This window comes from Anser brachyrhynchus (assembly GCF_964034855.1).
Source record: "Anser brachyrhynchus genome assembly, chromosome: 17".
NCBI classification, from domain to species: Eukaryota; Metazoa; Chordata; class Aves; order Anseriformes; family Anatidae; genus Anser; species Anser brachyrhynchus.
Window position 1 is genome coordinate 11,403,241 of NC_137710.1, and position 23,474 is coordinate 11,426,714.

The window sequence follows — 23,474 nt, forward strand, 5'->3', positions numbered from 1 at the left end:
TTCCAGCCCCGTGCCCTGTAATGTTGTGTTCTGCAGTGAGAATCCTTCAATTCTTCTTCCATTTGGGTCTTTAATGCTAGCAGATGGAAATCCAGCTCAACTTTCAAAAACTCTGAATAATTTATTAAGTACAAAATTGTTGGGTCTGAGGGCTGGTTCCTTCTTTTCTCCTTTTTTTCTCTGCAAACTGCCTTTCAGAGGCAAAGTTTCTAATTACAGGTCAGAGAAGCAGGTTTAATCACACAGCAGAGCCCTTGATGCAGCATTACAGTGTTATTTATACACCTGAATTAATAGGGATGCAGCATTTCAGTTGAGAAGAATAAGGCGGTTTTCAATTTCACTCTTTTTATGTGAAACAAGCCACATCAGATTCATCAGGCTTTTTGACCTAAATTATTGGGATTTTAAGTAACTAACAAGTAACTGCTGTGCGGAGCTAGAGCAAAAAGGAGCAAGAATAGAAGACAGAGAACTGCACACATAGCAAGGGAACAACAGACGCAGGATGTATCAGAAAAAGCCAGGAGGGGACAGAAGGAGGAAGCCCTCGGGAAAACCGAACAGGGTAAAAATACAAAAATGCTGCTGTCTATCCCAGGGAAAACTTTTGGGGAGCGGCAGCATCCACGGAAACTGAAGGGCAGTCTGTGGTGTGTTGGCAGGCACCCAGATACTTCCAAATATTGTTCTCTTAAGGCCAGGAACAGGAGGGGTGAAGATGAAACCTGAAGCATAGGAGGAGTCCCTTGTACTCCGTGCTGCAGGGAATGGGATCCCTGCACCATCAGCACTTAGAGTCGCTGTCAGCTTTTACTGGAGGTATTGGCTCCGTAGTACGGAAAAGAAATGGGAAATCTTGCACAGGATTGTGCCTGCAGTGTCCTAAGCTCCAATGTGACTTATTTTTAGCAGTACAAAGATGATTTTTCTCTGCTGTTTTGGAGATGAAACTCACATTCCCTGCTGACTTTTCTCCGGTTTTATCTCTACGCTGTGTAGTTTGGCTTCATGACTGTTTTTTGCTTGGCTGCTTGGAAAGTCTGTAAGCATTTCTAGGACCTTCCTGGACTTCTTCAGGGTTAAATAATGGGAGGCTTGTGCTTATGCATCTGAGTCTCCGAGTTATGGAATACGCTGAGTTGACTGAGATCCTGATGCCCAGACTCTTCATCTGGGCTCTGCAATAGGTGTGTGCTTCCCACCAGGTGGATGTGTTGATCCGTGTGATGGGAAAAGGCCCCCAGCACTAGGCTGGTGCCTTCTAGCAGCACTTTTCCTGGGTGTGGTTCGCTGGTAAGGCACCCACAGCGTGCCCAGGATCCTGGCAGAGCTATGGAGCTCACCGTGACCTGCCGACCCATCATACCTGCCATGTGAAAATCCCAAAGCAAGGGAGAAAGGGAGGGAGGCCATGCTTCAAAATGGCTAAAATGCAAGTTCTGTGGGTATGGAGCAGTGCAGCAGCCAGAATACTGAGACTTATGCTTTGTATGTGAGACTTGATGGGGATTTGGGCTCCTAGCAGCTGTATTTTGCTGTGAGTGGTAGATACCTAGACACCAAACACAGCAGTCTCTAAGCTAAGAGACAGATGAATGCAGCGCAGTCAGAACCCATATGATGTATTTCTTAAGGCAAAAAAGGTTATCTACTTTTGTAAATTTACTTTCAATCGCAAGATTTTTTTTGTGTTTAGATTACATAGACTGTGGACCTTGTTCTCCTGTTTGCCTGCAAATCATTACCACGGTACTGGAGTGGTATGTGCAGGGAATGATGCACCAGGTACAGAACAGAGCCTCACGGTGCTCCGGCCGCTGGGCGCTGCACTTCCTTCCATCCGGCTGGGTCTCAAGCTGGGATCCAAAACTGGGTTGCAAGCTGGATGGAGACTCAGTTCTCAAAACAGGGTCATCGGCATGAGAGAGCAAGCAGAAGAAAAGTCTTCAGCTGAGAAAGATGGAAAATATTGCTCCCCAGGACACAACAGGAGCCACTCAGCTGTGCTTCGTGGGCCTTGTGTTGCCGACAGGAGGCTTCCTACCAGGCTGCAAAGAAGGAGGATGCGAGGTCTGTGCGTGCTCTCGCTGTGACACCCCTGTTATTACTGTCACATGCAGATGGCTGATGCCTGCCCTGTCAGAGGCAGCCCAGGGTCAGGTGTGGAGCTGCGCAGACAACCTGTCGGGTGTGTGATAGCCAGGCTGCCCTTCCCGTGGGGGGAGGTTCAGAGCTGTTGTTGCTTTTTGGTATGCATGTGGTTTTCTCCTCCAAAAATAGCCAGCTATCGAAGTGGGAGGATTTCAGAGGAGGAGGAGGCTTGTTAGGGAGAGGATTAACAGTGATAACATGGATGGTCATATTTCAGGGCAAACACCTGTAAATCAGCCTAAGCCTGTAAGTAGCAACCTATTAAACTGGGTTCACCTCAGCAGCGCTCGCCCTGTGCCTGTTCAGGAAGGCTGGAGCCAGCTACCCAGCCCTGGGAGTACGGCTGGTGCTACAGACTCAGCCTCCTCCCATCTTATGCACCTGTGGGGAAACTACAGATGTTTGCAGCTGACAAGGCAAAACACTTGGTGACATGCAAAGGAGGTGATGCCATCTTTTTAATACACCTTTCCACGTTTCTGCTTTGCTCTTTCCCATTTCTGACCCTTCGTAGAGCTCTGATACGCTTTCCTTCTTGTTTGCTTTTGATTTTTTTTTTATTAGAGAAATTATTTTTAACAGAGATTCAATCAAGTCTCCCTGTGCTGCCCCTTCTGTTCAGCAGAAGAGCAGCTGGCAGGGGTGTGTTGCCACATTTTCTGGAGGTGATGCATACGGCTCTTCTATAGCATCTCGTGCCCTTTCACTCTAGACATGGAGTGAGAAATCAGGATATTAACTTGACTTCTCTGTCATTGCTACTGGCTTCTCATCTTTCAAAAAGGATTCTGCCATGGGACTTGTTGAATGAATGCTGCAAACTCTCCTTCACTGAACTTCATACAAAAAAGTGTATGGAAAACGTTTATTATTGATCCATGACTTAACTACACTATAAACGATAAGTTATTTTGGAAGAAACAGTCTGTACCTGTGGCCCAGCAGTGAAAATGCTACAGGGACACAGCACAACCAACTTTCAGGGTATTTTCCAGCAATCCAGTATTTTGGTGACTGGGTATCCTTATATTTACTGATATTTAATTTGTCTGTTAGCTGCTCTCCCTTTTATATAACTTTTATATAATATATATATGTAAATAACATTTTATGGAATTTAGGTAACAACTTAAAACTTTTGGTGAATATTGTTGTGAAAAAAAATTCAGTCATTTCAAATGTTAGGTGTTCATTGTGTTTTTAAAGTTTTCTTCCCTTTTTAAAGGAAACTGGTAAAGTTCCATCATTCTTACTAGCTTATTACTGCTAGATTGAAGTGTAGGTTTACATAATGTTTTCTTTGTTACAAGAGCTAGTGGTAGATACTTCAGAGAAAGTATCTAGTATAAGAAAATGTATAAAGGGGAGTCATTTGGATTTCTCACCTGGGAGGGAATTTTCTCCTGTAGGCGAGGCAGGTGAATATCCAGCATGAGGAGAGGCTCCAGCTCTGATCTCGGCACGTGAGCTGGTCCCACAGAGGCCAGTAAATCACCGATTTCAATAGGACTACATTCTTGCTTCAAGTGAAATTTGTTTAAGTGATCTTAAAATCTAGGACTATGTCTCCTGTTTAACATAACTAGCTGTTAAAATTATTGTTATAAATGCCTCTTTCTGTTATAGAAATACTAATATGAAGGTGCCTAACTGGCCCATATCTGAAATCCTTCAGAGCACAGTGGTAGCTTTAGATCTGCTGGAGAGTAGCAAACTGTGTTTACTATCTGTGTGATATGGGGCACACAGTGCAGCTCTGGATAATGCAGGACTAGACACATTTCTGAGTGCGACCCTCCCTCCCTCGTGTTTCTTTTTCTTGAAGAAACAAGCCTGGCTCACCTGATCATGGCAGTTGTGAAGTTCACCAAATTACGGAGCTATTTTCTTTTGTCAGATGTTCTCATGATCCTGCAGACGTTGCAGGTGATCTCTTGCTCCAGGCTGGCTGCTGTCTCTGCCAGGTAAACACCAGGAGACCAGAACAGCCTGTTGTGAAGGATGCAGAGCTGGTGTTTCCTTCTGCCGCTTTCTGTATTCACAAATAGTAAGATGTAAAGGACTGAGAAATACACCCAAGTAGGTTCAGGAAACGATTGGAGTTCAGATAGACAACATAGGTCTGTTTGCACGTCTTCACACCCATGCTGCGTCTGCCCTGCCTGTGAGTGTAGGGATTTTAGTGGCACCGAGGCTGAATTTTCCAGAAGGGACTGCGAATGAAGAAACGGGACAGGTTCAACAAGGCATGTGGGCCCTGTGCATTTCTACTGTTCCCATATGAGCTCACAAAGATAACTGCTGCAGATCTAAAAGGTTCTTCAGCATCACCACTTCTTCAGGTCAGTTAAATACACCATTCTCACAGGAAAAATTGGCATTCACAACAACTTGTATCCAAGGAAATCAAAGCGAATGCTGTCATTCCTGTTTTACAGATCAGAAACTAAGATTTCAGCAAGTGATTTATTAAGAGAAAAATAGGAGTCAAATCCTGAATAAGGATGCCCTTGCAAATACTTGTCCTCCGTCTTCACTACTAAGTGTTTAGTGTTCCTTCTGGCTTTGGAGTTTGGGAATTGCTGGGAACAATTGGTGTGTCTCAGAGATGCTGCATGCATCACTTCAGGTTTGTGCTGATAGGCACTTTTCTTGCTGAAATGTGTTGCCTTAGTTTCATTCCAGGAACTATGGCTGATAATTCCTAAATAAACTTTCATTAAGTGTAATGTAAGCAGCTTGGGAGGAGGAGAAGAATCAGCTGCAGCAGAAAAAAATAAAAAAAGATCAAGTTCTGTACATACAGAACAACAACAACAACAAAATCTGTTTGTTGTAAAACCATGCTCCCAATTCCGTTGGGTGTTTTTGGGAAAGACTGCACCTCTGTGGGAAGCATGGTGAGCCTGGGTGAGCTGCTGGCATACAGCTGTCAGATAAAACATGCACTCTATGCCATTGCCTGGGTAAAGAACATTTCATTTTCTGGTAGGCATAAAGAGTTGCCAGTGTCATTGAAATTTTGTAGCTCTGAATAGTTGCTGTAAATTTCATCTGGGCAATATCCCCAATTGTGTTAGATATAATTACATTCAAAGTTCTTTTTAATCATTTATTTGGAACATGTCCCAAGATTCAGCAGTTTTGGATTGGGGTAGAAATTGAATTATTTATTATCAATTAGAGGTTGTCAGAGCCTTTGACACCACGTCGAGCTGGCATTGTTTGGTATCTGTATTAATGATCGTATAGATAAAAGCATGAAATTATTGGTTAGGAAGCTTTTATTCTAGGCTAAGAAGGCTAGTTTGCATACTTGGCTGGATGCTTCCCTACACTCACTGTCATTACGGCTCTGTTTAATCAAGTCAGCCTTGCCTGTGGAATTGCTTGCCCATAAATTGATGAATTGAGTGTAAGAATAATTCCCCCTAGATGGAACCCAGTTGTGACTTCCCTTGCCATCCCAGCCCAGCGCATTTAGACTCTTCTGCTTTGGCTGTGGTCTGCTATAGACCCTGGAACAATCTTTGTCACATCTGTTCTTTTCTTAGGAGGGCCGTTTATTTGCGGCTATTGGTGCTATGGTAATGCGGGATGCTGAGCTTTTGTTCCCCCAGGTGAGGGATGGAGAGGACAACCTCACAGGTGTTCCTGAGCTCTCTTCACAGCTCTCTTCTGCACCCTTCCCTCATCAGTGCTGGTCTTAAAAATAATTTTTCTTATTGCGTTTTGGCGCTTTGCAAGAAATCTCAGCTGGAAAGAAAGATCCTGTGGCAGGAGACTGCGGAGGCTAATCCCACATGCATTGTTGTGGATAGGGAAAATTTTGGGAAATCGGGGGAAAAGGAGCACGGAGAAGATGCCACTTCTCTTCTTGAGACAGAAAAGAGCAGCAGAGGAGAAAGGCTGCTCACGCGATGTTATCTCACCTCTGTGTCTTCTGGACTTGGCTGTTACCAGGGTTAGTACAGCCTTGGTGGGAAAGAGAGAAAAAAAAAACCTTCTGAGGACATAGCTGCAGTCTTTTGTGGCAAATACGTATTTTCTCTGCCTGTGCTCCGAGCTGCTGGAAGCAATGTGCGTTGGCCCAGTGCAGACACTGATCTAAGACACATGTTTCAAGACAGGATTTGAGCAAGGCCACGAGGAGTTACACACTACATCCAGAGTGAGCAGGAACTTCTCATGTGATGGATACAATTCACGTAGTAACTCCCTCACCACTTCTACTCCCCGTTGCTCTGGTTTCCCTCATCGTAATCATCTATGAATTCCAGGAAAAATTCTTGAAATTTATGTCATTTTCTCAATGGGATCACTGATTTGTTAAGGTTTTTCTTCTACTATTTTTTATGCCTCACATTCGTTTATCAAAAGCAGGGCTGTCTTGCTGTCACAAGAAAATTAGCACATACTCCTCTTTTTAAAATATTTCATTAGAGCAAAGAAAACTGGAACTAGAGGACAGAGTTCTCATTTTCCTAGGAAATACTGAGGTTTCCAAGTCTGTTCCATTCCAGAATGAATCACGTTTTAAATTAAGCTTTCTTACAAAATGAAACTCTGAATACATTGTTTTGTTTTGATCAGAGTAGTTCCTCTGATTTCGGTGTCTTTAAATTTATACAACTTCATATGACTTGTTACATAATCGTGTATTTTTGTTGTTGTTTCAAAAGCTTTTCTAGACAATCCCTAATACACAGAAAGTGCCAAAAGAGGTCTTTGACATTATTGAAATACCTCATTTATTTGATTGAACAAAAGTCATGTTTTCCAAAACAGTTGCATTTCAGCAACCATATTTTTTAATTTCACATTCCTCCACACACAAACATTAATTATCTAGACAAATATTTTAATGCTCCCATTTAATACATAACTCCCATTCTTTTAAAATTGGTGCTCGTATGGTAAGAAGTCCCTCTTCCAGTGAACTCATTTGGAAAAGCCGGAGCTGCGTACACCCAAACTGGCGCTCAGTACTGACTTCCACACAGGCATGTACGCAACTGGAATTCCTGGAACAGACTTCCCTCGAAGTATGTGTTATTCTGTACCAATGCTGATATTTCTTAAGCAAACAAACAAGCAAACAAACCCAAGCCAAGCAAAGCCCAGTCCGTAACAACAAATCAACTAAAATAAAACCTGCTTTTGTTATAAATCAGCTTTTGTCTTGACTTGCAGGAGGTGCAATGGCCCCTTCATCCTCTCAACACCTACTTAGGGAAAAAAAAAAAAAAGGAAAAAAAAGTGGAAATGGAGAATGTGGAATGTCAGCCCAGAGCACAAACAAGCCTCAAACCCTGTGAGTAACTTTTCTTTCTCAATCTGGTAGTGATGTTTCTGATTCCCAGCCTCCCTCTTTAGAAGCTGACAAGCAGCAGCAACTCTCAACCGAGGCAGACTTGGGAAATGACTAATTAAACAGTGATTGCAGGATTGCTTCCTGACCTGGGTATCAGACCACAAGGGTGAAGCTTCATAAAGATAGAGTGAATGCAGGAAGCAGTCCTGCATATTTCCACAATGGGGGCATTATGGAGACATGCCCCGGAGGCTGCTTGAGACCTCGCTGAATGGATTCTGATACCATCGGGGAATGGAGTACCTGCTAGTTCAAAGCAAGCCTGAATGCAGGTTTTAATCCCTTCTGACAATTGTTGAGAGGAAATGGCCTTTCCTCTGACCTTATCGTTGTAAACAACAACTAGTCATCAGGTTTGTCCTGCTAAGGGAATAGTCAAGGTCTATGCAAGGATTTTACTTCAGATTTTTTTTTTCTGTGATTACAATGGTTTAATTCTCTGGACCTGAAATGCCTTCTCGCCCCTTAATATACTGGCTTCAGGTACATTCTTTGTTAATTATTGAGTCCATACAGCTCGGTCTGGTTCAAATTAGCTTCTTGGAGCTGTGGGCAGATATCCTGTGGCCAGTTTCAGTGCTGAGCCTTGTGGCTGTTTTTGTGATGGGTGTTGTGAGGTGTCTTTGGATACACCGGTATTGCCAGAACCGGGGGTGAGACAAGCTGACAAACACTCCTAGCATGACAGAGAATAACTTACAGCTATTTTCAGATGGCCAGCAGGCAGGATGGAGGACTTGCTGCTGGGCACCATTAGCGTGGCAGTTTGAATGCAATCGAGTGATGCATATACTTGTGGAATTACAGCAGTGGGTGGATGTAACTTTGTGGATTGGCATGGCTTTCAGTGCTGAGAGAATACAGATGGCAGAGGAAATGGGGCAGTGGCTTTTGGTGCTCCTGGAGTTAGAACCAACTCTCTGTAACCAGTAGGACAGAGCGACAGCGCAGAAGAGGGCTTACCTACTGCGCTAGGAGAATTTCAGGATGATGAAATCCCCTTTCCCCCAGGAAAGGGGCCACACATCACTGTGGCCACCTGTAAGCGTCCCCAGGCCCTGTTCTCTCTTCCCAGCTGCCGTTCATTGGGTGCTAAGTGTATCAGAGATCAGCTGTTACAGCCCCACCAGAAGGAAATTTGCAGAGCTATTAAGAGGGCTTGTCTGTGCATAGTCATAGGTTTTGGCAGAGTGTAGGAGGTTGCTGATGGCTTTGTGTGAATGACTTTTTAATTCCAGTGGAGGTTATGGGTAGCACTCACATATCTGCTGTTTAGTCTGCCACTGTAAGCCAGACAGGGAGCTAGGAGAGATTTCTCCCTCGTGCTGTATGGACTGGCTAATCACTACAAAAAGAGGGAAGGGCTGCACGAGTCGGTGTTCCTGAGTTCTGTAGAAGTTGCAACTTTTTCCTGGGAGCAAAGGTAAAGACAACTTCTGCAGGTAGAGGGAAAGACTTCTTCCCCAGGTAAAGACAAATAGCTGTGTTTTTCCATGTTTCCTAGTTGACGCTACTTAATTTCTGCTTTTCTAGCTTGTAAGTATTCTTATTATGTGCTTTAACAAGAGAAATGTGTAACTGTTTCCCAAGCGCATAACTTCCAGTCCCTGCTCTAGGATCTTTTGGAGATCCACAGGCTCTTTTAGGGATAAAGGATAACAACCAAAGCAAGCCTGTTTTTGACAGGCTGCAGTTCGTTATACATAGCTCTGTATCTCTCATGAGAAGCCTGCAGGGATCTGCAGACTGGAAAAGTTAAACGCTTTCCATGGTTTTGGGATGTGGCGGGCTAAGGAGGGGCTGGCAGGCTTCTATAGAAAAGATGACTGGTTTTAGTTGTGTGTCACCTGCGGTAAGCTTGGGCTGCTCTGTGTAATGTGTTTGTGAGCAAAGGGAAAGGCCTGAACGCTGGGGGGAGCAGCTTCTGAAGGCCACACGCCCTCTGCCAAATGGATGGTCAAGGTCAGGTCTCAAGTGCTGAAGGAAATGGGGTCGGATGTGCCCTGAGCTTTGTCTCTGGGGCCCAGGTGTGTGAACGTGCTGTACCCAAGGGCAGGGATTTCTCTGATTTTTATTAGGGAGCTGTGGGTGGAAGAGGGCGTTATAATGTATTTGTGGTCTGTCCTGCAACCACATTACACTGTTTTGTTTGATCCATGCCCAAATGTGCTAGGATCACTTTGCTTTTCGTTTGGCTTGGAACGCAATTACATAAGGCTATGGCCCACATGTGCGACCAGTGGGGCTGAGGCATGAGTAAAGGGGAAAGATCTCGAGGAGCTCTGACGTGCTATGTCTGAAAGGATTTCCTTTCCTCCCGCCCAGGGGGTTGAACCTGGTGGTAAGGTCACGTAATTAGGCTGCTCTGGGATCTGGTGGCTGGGTGCAGTGTGCTCTCTGTGCCTTGCAGGACACCAGCAGGCCGAGGGGAGCAGTCACATCATCCCAGCCGCCTTGCGCCCTCCGCATCATCTGCGCATCATCTGTGTCAGGGTCGTGCTTTCGAAAGGCTGAAAGAAAGCATATTAGAGGAAGTATTCCTGTGTAAGATTAACGGGATTAATGCAATTGGGATTAATGCAGTCATTCCCGAAAGAAATGCTCTCTTTCCAGCCCACCCCTTCTCCCCTCTGAGGCTTATTTATTTATTTAGTGGCGGCTGCGAACCCTTTGCCTGGCTGTTGTTATTACCTGTGCTAAGGAGAATCATAAAAAGCTCAAGCACTTATTGATTCAGTGGTGGGAAGCGTTTCAACAGTGATAAAATGTTTCTTCTTCCTCAGTTATGGAATAGCTGTCACAATTTTTCCTTCTAACCCGTGGCTTCCCTTTAAGACTTTTTGAATTATTTCCTCCACTTTATAGAGCTGTAACAAAGGATGGGTGGCTGGGTCCCTCTGCCAGCTTCACCTGAGTAAAAGGGGCCGCAGAGAGGCTGAAAGGGCGCCTGTCAGCAGGCTGCTAATTGCATGTGTCCGTCAGCAGGTTGTCCTTACGCTGAAGAATGTTATCTTGAGACGAATCCATGGGCAGCACAGAAGGGGCTTGTTGAGAGAGGCAGGCTGAGGAGCTACAGAGTGCTGGTACTTAGCGCGCTGCTCTGCCTCGCGGTGATGGTGTTAAAAGGGAGTACGCTTTGCTTTTCTTTGTCGTAAGGGACCGCTTGCGTTGCGTTTTGAGCTCATCTGCAAGGTTTCTGGAAGTCTGCAGTAAGTGGTTAGCATTCTGTGGTGCGTGTTTGTGGTGAGCGAGTGCTGCTTTCCTGCTTGTTTTGTCCCGTGTACGCTGTGCTGTGACACTTCAAATGCACTGTTTGTACAGAGGAGCAATGTTTTTGTTCAGGAGCTTAGTGAATATCATCATGCACTGTCCTGACAGCTCTTCATACCTGAGGACTTCCCCGCCCCCCTCCCCATATAGGAGCATGTTTTATTCTTACGCACAACCTAAACTCTGGAAATGTCTAAATATTCTTGTACAGTTCAAATGTTCTCTGTGGCCTGTCTGGGAGGCTTCTCACTGAGGGCAGTTATTTAAAAATATTCACACGTGGTTAGACTTTTTTTTTTCTGATCTACTGAGAAATAATCACAATCACTTCCAGATTGTTTCTTCGACTCAAAGAAAGCGTTGCCAGAGCTGACAAGGTCTCATTCTCAATATGGTATATATGGTAATTAGGATGTATATTGCCATCAGCACCATGGGACCCCAGGAGAACACGAGCTGAGGATTTTGCTTGTCTGCCCTTACTGAATGCATGTGAGAGTCTCATGAATATTTTTGAAGCAGGTTAAATACTTGCCATTGCGAATCTGTGGAGGCCCTAATGAAAGCAATCCTTTGAGCAGGAGTGAAGGTGGATTTCTCCTTCCCTACAAGAAGACTCGAGGAGTTCTGGAATAATTTTTAAGCAGTAGGTAATGCCTGTGCAGTGGGTTTTCACTCTGTAGTCGGCGAGGTGAGGTTCCTGATTTCCGTCCAGCTGCAGGCTGGTGCTTGGTGCATGTCTGGGGGCAGTGGGAGAGCGAGGCAGGACTGGGGTGGCACTGATAAACTCCCATGTGGAAATTGAGACGCTTCCCAAGAGCAAGGTGTTGATTACATAGCAGCAAACAGCTTGGTGTTGTGGAGGCTTGGGGAAGGTAGCATCCCCTTCTTTAGTCATCTATACTTCCTGTTATTGCTGTTCTTCTTTAGAAGCGCTTACAACAGTAAAGGAGCAGCTGACAAGTATCGCTGCCCAGCACATCAGACGTAACCCTGCTGGGGTGGGGGAAACAGTGGAAGTGGGGCAGGGTGTCACCCCTTGATTCCTCCAGACTGAGGCAGAGGAAGCCAAGAGATTTATCCCAGGGCACAGCAGTAATCCTAGGAGTAGAAACAGGCACCAGCAGAGGAACTTGCTATCTGCCCGGAGAGCCTGGCAGCGAGCAAACCTGTGCTTCTGAGGAGCCTGCGTTTAGCCATTTGTGCCTTTGGTCTGTCGGGAATGGTGGCCAGGGATTTTCTGGTGTTGAGCCAGTGCTCCCCCAGTGGCCAGGACCAAGGTTTGGCCTGTCTCAAGCTCACAATGCCGTTCCCAGCACTCATGTTGCTGAGTCTCCCTTCTACTCAGTCTGGTTTGAGAAGTGACCAAACTGTGGAAGATGCGCAGGTGGGATCACTCATCCTGCTGCACGCGTGGTGCCCAGGGGCTGGAGCTTGGCTTCTGCGGCCCTGGCTGTTTGGGGATGGAGATGTTGCTGGAGAGGAAGCCTGCATTTTGGTGGTGGCTCAGAACAGGCAGGTGTATTCAACAACCCTTTTTTTTTTTTTCTATTCTTCAGTGTTGTATCCAACAAAGTAGACTTATTTTAGATTTATTTTAAGTGAATAATCTCTGGTCTGACCTCAGTGCAGGAAAGCTCACCCCCAAACTCCCTCTCCCGTTGGTTTGCTTGGCAGTGGCTTACAGCCAGGGAGGGCCTTTTCTGTAAACTCCTGCACAGAGGAGGCCTGTTGCTGTGAACTCTTGCATAGTAATTAGAGGAAACAACTTTGGGCTCCCACCACTGGTTACGCAACGGGGCTGGATCTGGCCGCCGTTTGTCACTGTGCAGCCCAGCACCAGCGAGCTGGTGCCTCTCTCCAGAAACCCCTCCTTCGCCTCCTGGGGAGCCGCTCTGCAGCCCGCGAGAGGCGGCGGGCGGGAGCTTCTGTCCCACAGTCAGCTCCCAGGTAAATCCCGTCTGGGACCTAGCGGGGAAAATCACAACCCCCTCGGCAGAAACGGTCCAAGTTTCCAAGGCAACTACCCTCTAACCCTATTTTGAACGCTGCCTCGTTCCCATAGAAAGTTGCCCGATAGTCTCGTCGGCAGCTGCTGCGGAGAGCACGCCACCTCCAGAGGAGCCGTCCTCGGCCGGGCTCTTTATTCCCGTAACGAGCAGCCGGGGGGGCGCGGGTGGCATGTGCTGCTCGGCGCTGCCGCCCCCCCGGGCCCTGCCGAGCTCGGGCAGGGCACCGCAGACAGCCCGGGAGATGCTTTGGAGTAAGCGGTGGGGTGGTTCTGCCCCTCTGCCTTCCCGGGCAGAGAGAGAGGTGGTCGGGGCTCCCCGGAGGTGCACGGAGTTGGAGGCTCGAGCACAGATGGGGCTGCTCGTCCATTTTTTGGTGAGCTGGAAGGTGACAAGTGAAGAAAAAGGACGCAGCGTTTTATTTAATTAGAAAAACCAAACTCCCTAAAACTAGCCTCCAAAGGGCCTCCGTTGTCATCAGCTTCACAAAGAGCTGTGACAAATGAAAGGAACTGAGCAGAGAAAAGGCTGCTTTCTCTTTGTGTCTCTTTCCCAGCTTCTGTTTGCTTTGCTGTCTCCCTTGCTCCCATTGATCAGGCATGTGGAAACATTCCTCCTCCTGCGCTCCCATTGTGGCCGCCCGGTTGCCAGGCTGCCGTTGGCTTGAATAACTTCACTAAGCCAGGCCTCTCCAAAACCATGCCATCCGGCGCGCTGGACGCGGGGCCAGACGCTGCCCTCCCATCCTCCTCCTTCCCTCCCCCTCCCAGGCAGCGCAGGGGCAAAGTGAAAAAATGCGTGGAAGAACAAGGGAGGCAACGCGGAGCCCCAGCTGGCCCGGCCAGGGGGAGAGGCGAGAGCTCGCCCTACAAAAATAGGGCCTGCAAGGAGGGGACAATGGCCGGCCTGGGCTGCTGCGTGGGGAAGGAGGTGGGTGGTGGTGGTGGCAGTGAGGGTTGCTAGCCCAAAGTTTCTGAGCAGAGGGGACTAAAGGGCATCCTTCCAGGCCGCTACGCCTGTGGGGGCACAAACTAGCAAAGCACAGCGAGGTAAACTTGTTCCCCTCGGAGGGGAGAGGCGGCGAGGACAACACAGGAGGCAGCAGGCGGCCGGCTGTGACTGGGAGCAATTCGTCGCCAGCTCCTGCTGGCTCACCACAGACGCACCCCTTCAGCAACCCAGGCTCCTTGGGCCAAGCTGCCGCTGGCTCGCACAGCGCTGCTTGTTTTAGCGGAGCTGTGTTTTAGCAGAGCTGCACCGGCTCGTGCTGGAGGTGACGCTGGTGCCAGGTGGCCGCTCTGGTGCGGGGCTGTACCCCCAGGACTTACCCCTGGGGTTGTCTTGGGTGAGCCCTGGCACTGAAGACGCTGGACTTGGGCACGACAACTTGGGCTTGTGCCCCCCACTGAACCCGAGCTGCATCTCGCATGGCCCCGCTGCCTACGGTTGTTATGCTGGGTACAAATCGGGCCTGTTGTTTTTAATGCTTTTTCTCCATCGGTGACATAGCAGTAAGCAGTCTGTGCTTCCAGGTGTGCTCATTGACTCAGCACGGCCAGGGCTGGATCCTCAGCTGGCGTAAAGCAGCCCTGGCCCCTCAGCTCACAGCATCGCCCGCGACCCCCGTTGAGTCTTTGTCCCACTGGCAGCTGGGGCCAGCGGTGCGGTGTGACCGTGGGCTGCTGGCAGGGCAGGGGCACCCCTGGTGGTGCTGGGTGGCCCCGGTGTGCCCGCAGGGCTGTCCCGTGTCCCCAAGGCAGTGGAGGAGATGTGGTAGGGCAGCTGGAGCCAGGTCGCCTTGGCTCTGCAGAGGGGTCCTGGGCTTGTGCTGGTTTGAAGGGCAGGGACTGCTGAGCTCAGGTGATTAACATAACAATCCTGGGGCTCTGCCTTCATCCCGAGGCTAAAGCCTGGTTTGCTCAATCCAATTTCCAGCCTCTGCCCTTTCTTTAGCAGGCTAATTACACCGGCAGGACAGTGGAAGTGACCTTCTTAAAGCCACAGTGCCCCTCGTCTACTTACCTGTCAAAACACAGGGGACAGAGCAGTGATATCATTGAGAGCAATAACATGTTTAGGTACAATGGGCAAAAGTACTGAAGTAGCAATGCACCCCCCAGAAGCTCACAGTGGTAACTTGTTTGTCAGTTTTGGTGGTACACCTTTCTAAAGATCTGTCCAAGCAAGGTGCGCGGGCTGGTGGGGCCGCAGAGATGTGGTTTAAGGACCAATCAGTGTGCGATATGACACCGATAAACGCACAGAGTATTGCCATCCTGCACAGAAACCTGTGAGGGCACTGGACTGGAAAGCTGCTGCAGCGCTGGTTTCCCTCATTAGTCATCCTAGCCTCATTCTGTCGCGGTAAGATGTAGCGCCCTGCTCTAGCGCAGCTCTCCCTGTGCTCCTCCCGGGCTCACTTGGACGTGGCCTTTGGGCCCGGAGCTATTGTGCGTGCCCCAATGTCCTGTCCTGCAGCAGCTACAGCCTTGGCGTGGGCTGGGGCAGCAGCCTGGGTTTGGAGCCTGCCAGAGGCAGCAGTCGCAACTGAAGAAGCTCAGAAAGTTTCAATCTGTATCCCTGCAGGCAAGTTGTAGAAAACCCTTGGGCTATGCCCAAGGTGCTGGGGTGGCCATCTGCAGAGCGAAGCCCTTGCGAGGCTTGCTTGTGTGCTGGAGCAGGAACAGGTGATTGCCAGGGAAGGCAGAGCATGCTTCTGCACCAGGGTTCTGACCAGCCTCGGAAAGACTTGTGCTGGAGGTGGTTTTGTAACTCTTGAAACTGTCAGCAGCCATATACGTCTGCCTCTTCACGAAGGATAATTGAAGTTAAACGTGGACCTGACCGGTGGCTTTGCACAGGATGCATCTGTTGTGGTCCTGTTGGAGCTGGCAGTGATGTCTTGGTAAGGCTGAGTTTTGCCCAGGGTCACCTTCATTTGGGTGATGTTAGCACCTGCAAATCAAGAGGCAATCTCCTACTTCCAGGAACACCTGTGAGGTGAAGCCAGTCTCATTGGTGGAGCAGCCATAGCTAAGCACCTTCCGGAGCTGAAAAGAGGGTTTTGCTATCTTTCCTGGTTGGAAAGAAGGAAACATGGCGAGCATCTGGAGGTTTAACGTAACAAAACAGGCTGGGAATAAAATGAACTGGATAGCTGATACAGATGTGTCAGTCACACTTCGCCCCAAAGCCACTGCTGATTGCTGAGATACCTGTTCCATCAGGAATCGAGAAGAGGTAGGAAAACAATTTTCAATTTATGGCAGCCTTAAAGAGACCTGCTGCATACAGCAAATTTGATGCTGTGATAAGTGACACTGTTTGTGACAGACAAATCTGGGGCTTGTGTAGAGGAGCAGCTCAGAAGTGCCGGCTGTCGCATACCAAAAGGCTGTGGCAATGGTACCTGCTAGGATAGATGTTGTAAGAGGTTGTCAACTATCAAAGGCATCTGCAAAGAGCCGTAAGACAGCAGCAAGATTTCTGAGCGTTATGGAAAATTTAAATACAAATACATGTATTTTTCCAAAAAATTGGCATTTGATGGTCTGATTCCACTGGAAGCTACAAAATGGGGGCTGCTGAGAAACGAGGAGGTATTGGGAAAGCTAGTACTCCTGCACTGAAGTATAAAGACAAACTGAACGCGTCTGAAAGAGAAGGAAGCAATTACAGGAAAGGCTGTTACTAGAAAGCTGCTGGGAGGAGGGCAAACGCATCCAGCACAACAAGTCTAGGATAAATACTGGGAGCAGCCTTGGAGGCGTGCCCTTGCCCATCCTTACCATGGCAGCCTTTTCCTTGGTTTTGTAACTGGGAAGATGATCACTGGAGTTGTTCTGTCTCTGGCACTGCATGCAGGACTATAGGACGCAGCCCAGTTATTTAGTCCTCCACGGAGCAATGTGGCTTTTTGAGGAGGCAGGGATCGGGTTTAGAATTGTGCACAAGAAGATGGACTCGCAAATATTACTGTTGATGATGAAGAGCAGCTGGGTGCTCCAGGCAAGTCAGATATTGTTTGAAATGATGCCTGTGGATTAACAAAAGCTCATAAAATGGAAAAAAAGAAATAAATCTGTCTGTAACATGTATGCTACCTGGAATGCAGGTGCACCTGTGAGAAGAGGCAAACTGAAGTGCACAAGAAACATTCCTTAGAGAAAAATTCTATCTCTAATGTGACTTTTTTTTTTAATTCATCTTTCCTACATGAGCATTCCAGGGGAGACTCCCTTGCTGGGCTGCTCCTGTAGGGCAGGGCTTTCATGGTTTGTCACTGGTCAGGCAGTGACAACAGGCAGCTTGGCGGAGTCAGAGTGTAGACTTTGCACTGTTAAAAATCAGGGCAGAGTAGAGTTAGCTCTTCTCCCTGTGTGGTTAAGCACTTTCTGTGTGGCTGGTGCCAGGCACTGTCACATCCCACTGCTCACGAATGCCTTTGCCAGGTGGAGACCACGTCTGCTTTAAGCTGGAGTGAAGGACCAAATGAGACTTCAGCCTCTGTGTCACTTCTAAGCGATACTTAGGCTCATGTTTCAGGAAGGGAGTTTAGAAAATTGGATTCTCTTCCTCTTTCAATAGAGGAATTCACTGATCTTGTTTCCCCATGCCCTGAAATGCGTGAATAACCAACGTGTATGTGAGAAGTACCCCGTCCCGCAGCTGGGGCAGCGGGCAATCTTGTGTTTCCTTCACGTTTCACAACAGACTCTGATCAGACAGTCTCCTAAAGAGACACCACCACGGGAATGCTGCTTTCAGCATCCAGCACTGTCCTCGAACAGAAGTCTGAGTCCTCCTGTTTAAGTCCATACAGTAATTAGTTGCAGTGCCCTTGCCTTGGAGGAGATTAGTGCCAAGGCTAAGTCTACAGCTGGAGACTGCAGTTTAATTTTGTGATCAAGAATTAGAGCGAACCAGTAGGCAGTGCTTCCTGCATAGAATATCTGCTGCAGAAGTTGTCCGATTTAAATATAGATGTAGCATTCTCCTGTTTGGAACTCCACGAGAAAATGTGTTAGGGTTAGTGTTTGCTGGCAGTATTTTTGGTATGTCATTCACTCACATCTATAAATTCCAAATGTAATAGGTAAAACGGTGTTAATGAATTCTCCCGTGATGTACAGGACTGATGGAAATCGTTACACGTTTGAGATGTGTCCCCCATCAGCCCGTGGCAGCCAGCTGGCTCGCAGGTACCTGGGGTCTCTTTCATGAAGCAGGCAGCGTGCCGTGCCTCCTGCAACGCTGCCTGTGAAATCTCCTTAGCTCCCGATTACTCCCTTTTTCTTTCACTCACAAGGACCTTGATTGAGCTACGTCTGCGGCAGGCTCCTAGTAACAAAACTTGTGTCTGAAACGTGCTGTCTGGCAAAACAAGCGGCCGCTCTCGCGAGCTCCTTCCAAACAGGTTTCTCCTGCCGCCGTCGCTCCCCGTGCGCAGCCCCGTGCCCGTCCCGGGATTTTCTTCCTTCCTCGTGGGGAGTGACTGTGTTATTTCGGAGCACAGGCTGACAGAGCCGAGATAGAGGATCTCCAAGGGAAGTTGTAAGTGTTCAATAAAAGAAGGAATGCGGCAAGAAAAGAAAGCCCTGACTCGAATGGCATCATTCTCTTTCCCTCATCCCTTTGAGGTTCTCCTGCCTTCCCTGCCTGTGGGTGACCTCCCTCCTCTCCCAGCCAGCCTCTTTCTTTTTGCAGCCTCCGTCCTGCCCCTCACCCTCCTCGTTCATTGATCTCCCGTTAGGCTTTAGTAGTGACTCCCCCTCCCACCCTTTCTCTCCCTGGGTTTTTCTGATTCTCTAACGTAAGACAATTGAATGAGGCCAGACTCCTAAGCCGAGGCTGGGGGTGTGGGGTGAGAGGGAAGAGGCGTTAAGATTTAATGATATTGCCTCTTTAAGGATTCCCTAATTCCTAACACCCATCTCCTCCCCCACCTGAGAACCAATTAAAACTCAATGAATTCAAGTGGAGGCTTTTGTGCATCACATGTGCTTGACTAACAAAGCCTTCTCCATGCTGGAATAAAAGCTTCTATTCAGCAGCCAGTTTGTTCTAATTCAAATCACTTCCACTCCAGCATCCTCTCCCTCCTTGCTGCTCCCCAGTTCCCAGGCCGGAGCTCCCTGCTCCACCTCGCAGAGCCCTGCCGTGGCGGCGGTGGAGCAGAGGGCAGGAGATGACCTCCCCGTGGTCAATGGGGTGGGACGTGGCGATCGCGGCCCCATGCCTGGGATCCTGCTGGGAGAGCCAGCGGCGTGCCCTGCCACGCAGGAGCTCCAGCCTTGGGACTCCTCTGTGCCCTTGGGGAACAGCTCGTGTGCGCGCAGTCCTCCCTGTGGGGACGGAAAGCTGCCTTGTCTTTAGGTGGGGTTCAGCCTTCTCGGCACCGGTGGAAACTCTTGCCTTCCTTCTCTGCTGTAGGGGTTACGGGGGTGTGACGGGGTGACACCTGGAGCGAAAGGGCACTCTGAAAGCTCACAGAGGCTGAGTAGTTTCTCCTTCCGCTTTCAGCAGCCTCACTCTATGAATTGCACTACCTGGGAACCTGAGTGTAATTTCCATCTTTCACCATACCTTAAAAAATAATAATAAAAAAAGGTGGGGGGAGGCTTGGATAAGGTTGCCTGAGAGATAAAATGTAATTCTCACTATTCATCAGTTTAAAAACAAAAAACACGTACGCTTTGCAATCACAGACCTGTTTTTTGGGTGATTTTATGTAGGGAGACATTTCTCTGTCCTGCTGTTAGGGATCTTTCCAGTGTAAAACACCGCTCGGAGCTTCTACCTGTCCTTTGCTGCTGGCGGTGTTACCGGAGCTGCTCACGGAGCCATACAAATGACACTAACTGGGCTATCTTTTCTCTGTTCCTGCAGTCTCCTATTTGTAGAGACACTTGGATTTTTTTTTCCTCTTGTGAGAAATCTCTGGTAGAAGCAGGTTGAGTGCTTTGCTCTGAAGGCAATGAGGTTTTTACTCCCTCTAATCTCTCCTGAGAGCGAGCTCCAGCACGGTGGGCCAGCTGCCAAGAAAGCTATCTGCTCTGCTCCAGAGCCCTGTTCTGGTACACGGCAGTTGCATCGCTCCTGAAAATCGTGGCTTTGTCAGGGAGTCACGAAGAAGAGGTCTCTTGGGGAGCTGGGACCTGTCCCGCAAAGAGCTCTGGCAATTTAGACGAGCTCTCGGAAGCTGTGTTGCTATTTACAGAGGAGCCAATGGTGAGAGCAGAGCTGGGGTTTATGTGCGGTGAGGGACCTGTGGTGTTTAACGACTGGGGCACTGCGTTTTGAGCTCATCTCAAAGTCTGTAGGACTGGTAATTCTTTCTACTACAATGCTTTGCAGCTGTCAAGCGTGGCAGCGAACAAGCATTAACTCACATCAGGGTGTGCTGCAGGCTTGTAGTCAAGTTTTATCAGAGAAAGGCTTGAGCGTCGCTGTCCGAACATCCCCCAGCAGTCCTGTGCCTCTCTGTGGCTGTGGTCTCACGTCTCATCACCAACCCCAGCTACAGCCAGCATCTAGAACTGGAGATGTTTGGGTGGTCCCAAAGGGCGTTTTGTTCTCTGCTTGCGTCTCCTTCATGTTTTCGTGATACGGACGCTGAATGTTCATTTACTTTTTAGTAAATCGGCACTTTTTTCATCCAGCTTTTCTCTCGTAAGTGCAAGTTGACCTCTTGTCATAGCGATGTGCATGGGTTTGTGCTCTGGGTAGGTTTTCTTTGGCAAACCCAGTTCTATGCCCACGTAAATGCAAAAGAGTGGGGACTGAAAACAGGTGAAATGCACCGGGCTCTCAGACTCACCCACAAATTGTAGAGAACAGCTCTTCAGGTGACAAGTTACTTTCAGGCAGCGTTATGCAGTGTTCTGACAGCATAATCTCTGTCCGTGAATATGGTGAGGGGGAAGAAGATCGGATCCAAATCTGTTGATTTGAAAAAAGTACTTCTTTCCCTGGGAGTTAGAGAGAGCTGACTATTCAGAGGAAGTTAAAAAGTATTTTCAGGTTATTTTCTGCAGCATGTTCTCTCTGAAAAGCTCGAAGCAGATCTTGAGGTAGGGACGAAAAATCCCAGCTTGCAAGCAGAGAAATGGAATTTCTTGCCCCAAATCACCTAGTTAATCTGCGAGAAGAGGTAGGAGCGGCACCAACACCTCCCGAGCTGTACTGAGAGCAGCTCTCTTCCTCGATCCTCCCACTACGTGCAGCTACTGTGTCGTAAACTCTCGGAGGTGGGGGGCTGACAATGCCGCGGTGCCTGCTCGGGGACTGGCACAGCCTAGTTGGTCCCTCGATGGTTTTGTAATAAACACGCTTAATTGAAGGGAACGGAAGAGCTCAGCTCAGGCTCGTGTGGCTCGGCGGGCGGAACGACCCCTTCCTTAGCGACGCAGCCGAGCTCTCCTTGTGTTCGGCGCTGACCCTCGTCTCGGGGGCTCTGCTGGGTTGCTGTTTCTCGTTAGTGAAACGAGTTTGATGGTCTCAGACCCTTCCTTGCTAGTAAATGGTTTCAACTTCAAAACAAAGTGCAGTTAGTTTGGCAGGAGAGTCCCTGGGCTGACCTAAAACTAAATTACAGCTGACCCTGAGACAGTGAGGCCCCTCCAGGTCAGGGACAAGGGCATTGTCAGGACACTGGGAGCTTGCACTGTAATTAGCAGCAAAGGTATCAAATACCTCTGTTTCCAGCATTCCTGCCCTTAAAGCAACACAAGCAAAAAATCCCCAAATTTCTCCTATTGCAGCCTCGCTTAAAAGAAAAAAAGAAAAGGAAAGAAAAAGAGAAAGGAGGTAAGGCTGAACAAACTTTCATCGATTTGCCTTTTCTCTGTTCTGCAGTAAATCTCTCCCCATCTTGATTCTCCTCCCACAACCCCTCGTTCCCCCAGCATCTGGGAATGAATTTACCAGACATTACATTGCTTGCAGGGCTCCAGAATGACCAACAAACTTGAGCACATTCTGTCTGACTAGCAGGAGTGTGTAAGAGGAGCTTTCCCACTTCAAAAATTTGCTTGGCTCCGGAGCTGCTTTCCCAGCAAATGTCTCTTCTGTCCCCAGCTTTCTTCAGACACCAGAGAGGCTTTTTTTAGGTTCACCCTCCAAAATGTGATTTGCTTCAAGTATGTTTTATAAGTTGTAACAGGAATGCGACAACAGGAAAGTATTTGTACTAGCTTTCTTGGTGTCCAGCTGAGTGCTGCAGAGCAGGGGACAGGGTGCTGCTGCGGCTGAAAACGCAGAAGGTAAGGATTATCTGAACGTCCTGCTCTCTACCTAGTCCCGTTTGCCAAGAATGTTTACTGCATCTCCAGCTTTTTGACTCAAATGCTCAAAAACGACGGGAACTTCTGAAAGACTGGGCCTTATTGCCTCACTGTTTCCATCCATCGCAAGTGGGCAGCTTCCAAATCCCCAGGGTGTCTGAAGCAGCAAACTTGGTGATCTCCAGAGGGGAAATGCTGGAGCAGGACGGGACACACTGAACAGGGCTTCCAAAAACACCCATGTAATCAGATTACAAGTCTGGTGAGTCAGGATTTCATAAGCCTGACGATGATCCTACTATTTCCAGTGGAACTCGTGAGATTCCCCTCCTCTGGAGTCTCCAGAGCTGCCCCAGTCGTTCGTTCAAACGTGACAGCAGAATCAGTTCGCTGATCAGTCTGCAACGTGGCAGGTAGATGGAATTAAATATTAAATTTAAAACATATAATTAGATTTATTTTTTTCTAGGAGCTTTAAGATTTGATACTGGTGTTCCCTGTTCTGATAGGTGTGTCTGACAGACTCGGAATGGCAGAGGTTACGGTTTCATTCCTATTTCTGGTAAAGGAAGGGTTCCGATACCTGTTGTGCACCTCCACCGTGAGGGAGGTTTCCCACTGCTCCGCTCATCCCCCCGGTTTTGGCAGTGTCTCCACGTTGCCCACGTCCCAGCTTTGTGCTGAGGAATGTCCCGGGCAGCTGCTTTGGAGGGAGCTGGTCCCGAGCGGCTGTGGGGTCGGCCACCAGCCGGCTGGGAGCTCCGAGGGGTGCAGTGGTGGGATCTGCTCCGGGTGGGAGAGGGGTCGGTGCCTCGGGTTGCTTCAGCTCGTGGATCGCCTGGGTGTGAGGTGGGTGGGAGAGGGCTGTCTGGAGCAAAAAAAAGAAAATGGCATAAGGACCCGAATGTAGCAAAATCAGCCTTGAGGGAAATCCAGAGCAGGCAAAGGCGTGAAAAGATAAATGCTTAAAGGCTGTGAAAATTGAGCAGAAGATACAAGGGCAAGAACAGACAAGTAGCGGCAGGAGCAAAATATTTCCCACTAGGTTATGAGTGGTGCGGAACCGGGGCTTGTCTTCGGTTAGAGGTCAGCTCGCTGATCTGCGGGCAGGGGGAATCGCTGTGTCCCGAGACCAAGGGGCAGCTTTTGAGCCTCTTTCAGCTCTAAACATATTTAAAAGCTGGTGTAGGTTGCTGTGACTGGAGTCTCTAGCAACAGTCCCCTCGTTTCACGTTCTCTCGCCTGAAAGGATCAGCAGCCCGTAAGCCTGAGTGAAGACGGTGTGCCCTGGGGGGCAGATAAAACCCGAGGATACCGCTCCTGGCCCCGGAGCATCTGTTCTGGGCGTGCTGCTATGGAAAGACAGGAGTTCCCCTCCGTACA

General features: G+C 48.5%; 2 long non-coding RNA genes across 8 annotated transcripts in view; both read left to right on the forward strand.

Annotated features, from left to right (window-relative positions):
• The window catches only part of LOC308179272, a 42,214-nt gene that overhangs the window by 13,288 nt on the left and 5,452 nt on the right, over positions 1 to 23,474 (forward strand). For all 7 annotated transcript variants that reach the window (XR_013940306.1, XR_013940307.1, XR_013940308.1 and 4 more), the window contains one exon: positions 7,348 to 7,468. This is a non-coding gene — a long non-coding RNA (uncharacterized lncRNA). The remainder of the gene's footprint in view (positions 1 to 7,347; positions 7,469 to 23,474) is intronic.
• On the forward strand, positions 7,476 to 21,594 carry LOC308179275. The gene is made up of 2 exons (XR_013940315.1): positions 7,476 to 8,951; positions 14,761 to 21,594. It is a non-coding gene; the product is annotated as an uncharacterized lncRNA (long non-coding RNA).